At 41.7% G+C, this 8,666-nt stretch overlaps 1 pseudogene; it reads left to right on the top strand.

Moving 5' to 3' along the window:
• Window positions 1–1,852: 1,852 nt before the first annotated feature.
• LOC783160 (gamma-secretase subunit APH-1B-like) lies at window positions 1,853–2,964 on the top strand (annotated as a pseudogene).
• The last annotated feature ends 5,702 nt before the right edge of the window (window positions 2,965–8,666 follow it).

Below are 8,666 nucleotides of genomic sequence, written 5' to 3'. Positions count from 1 at the left end.
CATTCACATAGGGCTTATTTAAATCTTAAATATTTACTTCACACTCTAAAGACATCAGTTATTGCCAAGTAATGAGACTGTGCCCAATAAACTAAAAGATCTGAGCTCCAGGAGTCAAATTATGTCAGACTGCTTTCAATTCTCCTCTGAAAATGCTGCAAATTAGACCAGGTTCTAACCATCTAGAGTGAACAAAAGACTGTACAAGTGGCTATCAACCAGAGGCCCAGAGGCTTGTCTCCCACAGTTGTCCTTCACAGGCACATGTTGGCTGCAAGGCAAGCCATGGAAACGTGATGCCTGCCTTTTCCACTAACTGGTGTTTTCACCCTGGGTATTACTTGCCCTCTTTAAGAATCTGCCTGCAACGCAGGAGACCTAGGTACGATCCCTGGGTTGGGAAGATCCCCTGGAGAAGGGAAAGGGTATCCACTCCAGTATTCTTGCCTGGAGCAAAGAGTGGGACACGACTGAGCGACTTTCACTTCACTTCACTTCACTTTGGTCTTCAGCTTCCTCTCCCGTAAAATAAAGATGCCCAATCAGAACACCTCTATGGTCTGTCTGGACTCTACTACTCTTTGATTCTAGGTTTCTATGCTTCTCATCTTCAAATGAACACCAAAGTACACTTTATACTTAGTAAAGTAATAATTATATCTAACATTTACTGAGTCCACATTGTGAACTAGGCTGACAGTTTTACATAACTGCTACTATTGTTTACCATAATTATTTCCAGTGGCTACAAAAGATCACCATTGTCTATGTGAAAAAAAATGAAGCTAATATCTATATATGGGAAATTAAGGCTGCAACTAAGTTGTTCAGTCGTGTCAGACTCTTTACAATCCCATGGACTGCAGCATACTGGCTTCCAGAGTTTGCTCAAACTCACGTTCATTGAGTCAGTGATCCCACCCAACAATCTCATCCTCTATTCTCCCCTTCTCCTCCTGCCTTCAGTCTTTCTCAGCATGAGAGTCTTTTCCAGTGAGTTAGCTCTTCACATCTAAGTAGCAACTTAAGATCATAAAACTAAAAGGTTTTTAGGGTAAGGATTTATATCCAATTCCATCTCATTCCAGACCTTGAATTAATTGATATCGTCTGCTGCTGCTGCTGCTAAGTCGCTTCAGTCATGTCCGACTCTGTGCGACCCCATAGACGGCAGCCCACCAGGCTCTGCCGTCTCTGGGATTCTCCAGGCAAGAACACTGGGGTGGGTTGCCATTTCCTTCTCCAATGTAGCAAAGTGAAAAGTGAAAGGGAAGTCGCTGAGTCCTGTCCAACTCTCAGCGACCCCATGGACTGAAGGCTACCAGGCTCCTCCATCCATGGGATTTTCCAGGCAAGAGTACTGGAGTGGGCTGCCATTGCCTTCTCCAGGTATATACTTATAACTTACCTAATATTGTACATCTACTACACCTCAATTTAAAACATCAAAATAAAAAGCGGTGCTTGATTTTTACAAGTGATTCTCTGGGAGGGAAGATCAAACCTGTGTTTCACTAAGTATTCTGTTGGCTGAAGCAAGAACTTTACCTCAAGCAAAACTGTACAAAGGTAAGTTGATTTTTGTTACCCTCATTTTCTCAACGCTGCCCATACTTCCGTCTTTCAATTGTCAGGCTTTATAAAACTGCATCCTCTCTCCTTTCTGGAACCTGTCCTTGGAAACTACTGGGACGCATAAACGTCCCAAAGTATTTAAGAGTGAGAGCAATTAAAAGGTATGAGTGCTGAGACCATCTGTGTTAATATGGCTTAATTAAGAATACGGATCAGCTGAGCCACCCATCCCCCCCACACACACCTCCCCCGCCGCCCGCAGGCTTCTACGGTTGCCATGACGGCGGCCTTGTTCTGGGCTGCACTTGGCTTTGCACCTGTGCTCGAGTTCTACGTCTTCACCATGGCCACCACTGCGCATCAACTTTCTCCTCATCGCAGACTTCTTCTGGTTGGTGTCTCTGCTGCTTTCCTCCCTTGTTTGGTTTATGACAGCAGTCATTACTGACATCAAAGATGGACCAGTGCGGAAATGTCTGCTGATTTTTGGAGTGTTAGTCTGTCCTTAGGCAAGAAATGTGCCGGTTTGCATGTTATAAACCTTTTTTTTTTTTAAGCCAGTGAGGGCTTGAAGAGGATAAACCCAGGTGAGAGCACCCTCTACGGACTGCTGGCTTATGTCTCTGGCGTGGGCTTTGAAATCATGAGTGGAGCATTTTCCTCTGTAAATACTCTGTCTGATTCTCTGGGGCCAGGCACAGTAGGCATTCTTTGAGACCCTCTCCAGTGCTTCGGAAATTCAGCTTTCATGACACTGGTGAGCACATTGCTGCACGTGTTCTAGAGCGTCGTGTTTTTGGAAGTGCCTGTGAGAAGAAAAAGTGGTACACCCTTCTTGTCATTCTCACCTATCTGCTGGTGTCAGCCCCAAGCTTCATGAATACTCACTGTGGATTAAATCTGGTGTCAGTGTGCATCATGCTGGTACTCACGGGCGTCTGGCCATTCTCCATTTCTGCCAAAGCCTGAAATGTTGCCTGCTCTGCCAAGACTAGGACTTGCTCCTCTTCAACCAGTGCTCCAGACAACCCCCAAGGACCAGCACTTTTGAAATGGTAAGTTGCATCTTTAGAAGAAGCACAACTGTGTCTTTTTCTATAAATCTCTTTTACTGGTGAAATTTGGAAAAAACAAAAAAACTGTCTAGATATGATATAGCCTTCATGCTACAACTTTCTGAAAAGGATACATCAGTGGAATGTAGTCTGGCTGCAAGTCAAAATCATCTAGTAAAACACAGAGTACTGATTTCTGGGCTGCACCTCCAGGTTTAATTGATCTGGTGTTTGATAATTTTTTTAAGCTTCTCAGATAATGCTGATGTGCATCCAGGTGGAAAACCACTGATGTCCAAGTAGGAACTTTCTGAGAATTCTGTAAGTAAATAAAAATGAGATGTTTAGCTGTCTCCTGACTGAGTTTGTCTCCAGTCTGCGTTGAGCAAGTAACTATCTTGAGTATCAAATCCTGGTTAACCTTCATCTTTCTGAGTTCTGAAGTCACAAAAGGCTAAAGGGCTATCCCCTCTGTGAACAGTTTCACATCACAGTACTCTAATTTCTAAGAATGTGAAAGGATGTGCTTCTAACTACAAAATTGCACTGACTTACTATGCCAATTTAACCAAAGTAAGCTATTGATTGTTAAACTGTATTTTTCTGTAGTTTTCCCCTTATAGATTTTGCTTTTTTGAGGCATTACATTATTTTGAGCATAGATTCATTTTCTTTAACTAAAAACCCAATTATTCCTGACTTCCTGGGAAGATATTATAAAACCAGGAATTTATGTGCATATGAAGAAAGTAGGAAAAACCACTAGACCATTCAGGTATGACCTAAATAAAATCCCTTAAGATTATACAGTGGAAGTGAGAAACAGATTCAGGGGATTAGATCTGATAGAGTGCCTGATGAGCTATAGACAGAAGTTCATGACATTGTACAGGAGATGGAGATCAAGACCTTCCCCAAGAAAAAGAAATGCAAAAAAGCAAAATGGTTGTTTGAGGAGGCATTACAAATAACTGTGAAAAGAAAAGAAGCTAAAGGAGAAAAGGAAAGATATACCCATTTGAATGCAGAGTACCAAAGAATAGCAAGGAGAGATAAGAAAGCCTTCTTTAGTGATCAGTGCAAAGAAATAGAGGAAAATAATAGAATGGGAAAGACTAGAGATCTCTTCAAGAAAATTAGAGATACCAAGGGAACATTTCTTGCTAAGATGGGCTCAATAAAGGACAGAAATGGTAGGGACCTAACAGAAGCAGAAGGTACTAAGAAGAGGCGGCAAGAATACACAGAAGAACTATATAAAAAAGATCTTCATGATCTAGATAATCATGATGATGTGATCACTCACCTAGAGCCAGACATCCTGAAATGTGAAGTCAAGTGGGCCTTGGGAAGCATCACTACGAACAAAGCTAGTGGAGGTGATGGAGTTCCAGTTGAGCTATTTCAAGTCCTAAAAGATGATGCTATGAAAGTGCTGCACTCAATATGCCAGCAAATTTGGAAAACACAGCAGTGGCCACAGGATGGGAAAAGGTCAATTTTCATTCCAATCCCAAAGAAAGGCAATGCCAAAGAATGTTCAAACTACCGCACAATTGCACTCATCTGACACGCTAGCAAAGTAATGCTCAAAATTCTCCAAGCCAGGCTTCAGCAGTACATGGACAGTGAACTTCTAGATGTTCAAGCTAGATTTAGAAAAGGCAGAGGAACCAGAGATCAAATTGCCAACATCTGTTGGATTATCAAAAAGGCAAGAGAGTTCCAGAAAAACATCTATCTCTGCTTTACTGACTATGCCAAAGCCTTTGACTGCGTAGATCACCACAAACTGGAAAATTTTTCAAGAGATGGGAATATCAGACCACCTGACCTGCTTCCTAAGAAATATGTATGCAGGTCAGGAAGCAACAGTTAGAACTGGATATGGAACAACAAACTGGTTCCAAATCAGGAAAGAAGTACGTCAAGGCTGTATATTGTTACCCTGTTTATTTAACTTATATGCAGAGTAAATCATGAGAAACCCTGGGCTGGATGAAGCACAAGCTGGAATCAAGATTGCTGGGAGAAATATCAATAACCTCAGATATGCAGATGATACCACCCTTATGGCACAAAGCAAAGAAGAACTGAAGAGCCTCTTGATGAAAGTGAAAGAGGAAAGTGAAAAAGTTGGCTTAAAGCTCAACATTCAGAAAACTAACATCATGGCATCTGGTACCATCACTTCATGGCAAATAGATGGGGAAAGAGTGGAAATGTGGCTGACTTTATTTTGGGGTGTCCAAAATCATTGCAGATGGTGACTGCCGCCATGAAATTAAAAGACGCTTACTCCTTAGAAGAAAAGTTATGACCAACCTAGACAGCATATTAAAAAGCAGAGACATTACTTTGCCAAAAAGGTCCATCTGGTCAAGGTTATGGTTTTTCCAGTAGTCATGTGTGAATGTGAGAGTTGGACTATAAGGAAAACTGAGTGCCAAAGAACTGATGCTTTTGAACTGTGGTGTTGGACTGCAAGGAGATCCAACCAGTCCATCCTAAAGGAAATCAGTCCTGAATATTCATTAGAAGGACTGATGTTGAATCTGAAACTCCAATACTTTGGCCACCTGATGCAAAGAACTGACTCATTGGAAAAGACCCTGATGCTGGGAAAGATTGAAGGCTGGAGGAAGAGGGGATGACAGAGGATGAGATGGTTGGATAGCACCACTGACTAAATGGACATGAATTTGGGTAAACTCTAGGAGTTGGTGATGGACAAGGAGGCCTGGTGTGCTGCAGTCCATGGGGTCGCAAAGAGTCAGACACAACTGAGCGACTGAACTGAACTGCTGTTAAGTCTTTTCTGGGTGCATCCCCACACAGCATTTACCTGCTGAATGCTGGCTGCTGGATTCATGGAGGTGAAGCCCACTGTTCTATCTCTGAGCAGCTCTGCAGGTTTGCTGAGTGATTACCCTGGGACAGGATTCACTGGAAGCTAGTGGAAGTTTGGGCGGAAAACAAGCCAGGAGGGTGGTGTTCACACTTTTAGCTTGTCCTGTGTTACTGACTAACACTTCCATCCAAATTGTATAGTGGAAAATTGGAAATATGTCCTAAAATACCATATTCATGCTTGTACATAATCCATATACTCTTTAGATAGGGTAAACACCCTTAGGTTTTGGTAGCACGTACAGTATTCACTTTTTAGGAATACCAAAGATGCTTGTTTGGGCTTCCAAGGTGGCATTAGTGATAAAGAACCCGCCTGCCAATGCTGGAGATGTAAGAGAAGCACACTCCATCCCTGGGGCGGGCAGGGCAACCCTCTCCAGTATCCTTCCCTGGAGAATCCCATGGACAGAGGAGCCTGAGGGCTACAGTCCACAGGGTCATAAATACTTGGACACAACTGAAGTGACTTAGCACACAAGATGTTTGTTCAACTTCCAAACATCACTTTTGGTTTCCTTTATAAAGGAGAATTGTGCCTTTACTAATTAGAAATGGTTCCAAGTTGATGGTTTCTAGGGAGCTGATGTTCTGTGAGAAATGGAAATTCCCTACATATTCAAGTGGGAACATGATGAAGCTTGTATGTGCAGTAGAACAGCCAAAAGAAATAGAAGCAGCAATGAGAGGGCTCACCAGTGACATGAAGGATGGAAGAATTTGGTAATATTATGGTGGGGGAAGAATAATGGACGTGTTTAAAATGGAAACATGGCCAGTTAATTTGGGCTAGCTGCACATCTGTCCAGGGACCAGAACCTTACACATAAACTAGACCTTTATCCATGAAATCCCCTCTTATGTTTACATAATTCAAATTTTTTCATCTAGGGTTTCAAGAGGACTAAGGTTTCTAGCAAGGCTGTAAACAGTCCCATAAGCAATTACAGTTATTCCCATAAAGTCTACTTGAGCACTAATACCACTGCTCCTGCTGGGGTTTGCTGTTTTCCACTTTTATACAAGATTTTCTTTAGGTGGGTCATACAAGAGTCAAAGACAGAGACTAAACAGTGACATTTATTATGCAGAGTTGAAGGGAATAAGATACCCATTGAACTAGGCTTCATTCCTATTGGAGCACGGTGTTCTTTGATAAACAGGGTAAGAAAAATGTAGAGTTGGTTTATTACTGTTGACTTACGATTCCTTAAATGGATAGTCTGATAAAACACTTGTGGATCTGTGAAGTCTAGACTGCAAGGAGATCCAACCAGTCCTTTCTGAAGGAGATCAGCCCTGGGATTTCTTTGGAAGGAATGATGCTAAAGCTGAAACTCCAGTACTTTGGCCACCTCATGCGAAGAGTTGATTCATTGGAAAAGACTCTGATGCTGGGAGGGATTGGGGGCAGGAGGAGAAGGGGACGACAGAGGATGAGATGGCTGGATGGCATCACTGACTCGATGGACGTGAGTCTGAGTGAACTCCAGGAGTTGGTGATGGACAGGGAGGCCTGGCGTGCTGCGATTCATGGGATCACAAAGAGTCAAATAAGACTGAGCAACTGAACTGAACTGAACTGAAGTCTAGAAAAATCTGAGAATATTAGTATTACTCATACTTGAGCTCAGAGGATGTCCTCTGTGCATTAGTAGTTTAATCTTAAGTAAGCAATCTGGACCACTGTGAAATATCATTTAGAAAAACATCTTGGACAAGAAAATTTTCTTTGATGTTGAGACTAATGTCTTAGGTTAGGAAATTGTTGGCTAATCCTTGATTGAGTGAGAGCCAAGGAAACCCAGAAGGAGAGTAGTCTTCCTTTGTTGCTGTGTATATATTAAGATGTGCTTTGTTTATTTTTATTTTTTTGCATTTGTTATTTGTGATGAGTTTTCTGATCCCTGACAGTGTTTGGAGAGGAGGTGACGGTGTTAATCTTGTGTTCTTCTCCACACAGAGCTTTCTCAGTTTGGAGGAAAATGTGGCTATGTTCCAAGTTGACCTTGGAAAGTGAATATTGTTGCAGCACTTGACTATGTTGCCATGTACATCATAGAGACTGATTTTGACTCTCTAATAAATTTGTATTTTTTTAACTCATTTGAACTAGGAGTTGAAGCTGGAGTTTTGTTACCTTCGATCCTGGCCTGCCTGCCTGGCAGTATAATAGGAGCAGCCTCTTTTAGAGCATCTTTGTGAACACATAGCTGAAAGGAATAAATGGTGTCTCTATACTGTATAGAAAAGAAAATGGCTTTTGTTCCCAATATTGTGTTTTTGTTGTCAACCACTTTTCAGTGTTTGCTGAGAGTGACAGATACACATCAAAAATGCTAGGTGTTCTTATCTATTGAGTTGGTGCAGTACAAGGGGTCTTCACAGAAGCTTCCTCCTACATGATCTTCTTCCTGGTCGCCTCAAACTAGCCCCAGGACAGGGACTAATGGTCAGAGTGGGCCTGAGGGCTCCAGGGAAGCCAGGGCGCCGGCCTGTCTCGGGCACCAGCAGCATGCTTCCTGGGAAGAGGTCCTGAGAGTGCTGGCTTTTTGTTGGCTAAGTTTTCGCTGGGCCCCACCATTCCTAACAAGAGAGACAAACTAGATGTCACAACTAAAGAATTTTAAAGTTCTTTGCTGAGAACACTTTATTTTATGATTGTAGCTTTTAAATTCTCATTTAATAAGAGACTTCATTCCATTAAATGTAGTGTTCAGAGGAGTGGGCACTGTCTTTATGTACAATATTTATCATTTCATTTAAGTTATACTCCTATGTCATATATAGCACTAATCAGTACATTCAATAGTATTTTCCAGCAAACAATGAAAAGACTGTTTGTCACCAAAAAATAAAAAAAGAAGAATATAGATCAGCTCTGTCAACATGAATTAGTTGTTTTTTCCAGGAAACTTTGCCTGGGAAAGATAAAGCTATAAACCAATTAAAAAAAAATGCACTGTTTGCTTCAGGAAATTTCCCACAGATAATTAATGGAAACAAGAGTCTTCTCACCTTGGCAAATACTTGCTTATCATACAAAGTTTCCTCATGAAGGCTTATTTCAAGACCCTTGTGTCATAGGGTCTACTAATTCCAAACTAGTACATTACAAACGCTGCC

This window comes from Bos taurus, chromosome 1 (assembly GCF_002263795.3).
Source record: "Bos taurus isolate L1 Dominette 01449 registration number 42190680 breed Hereford chromosome 1, ARS-UCD2.0, whole genome shotgun sequence".
NCBI classification, from domain to species: Eukaryota; Metazoa; Chordata; class Mammalia; order Artiodactyla; family Bovidae; genus Bos; species Bos taurus.
This window is presented reverse-complemented; position numbering and strand designations above follow the sequence as displayed.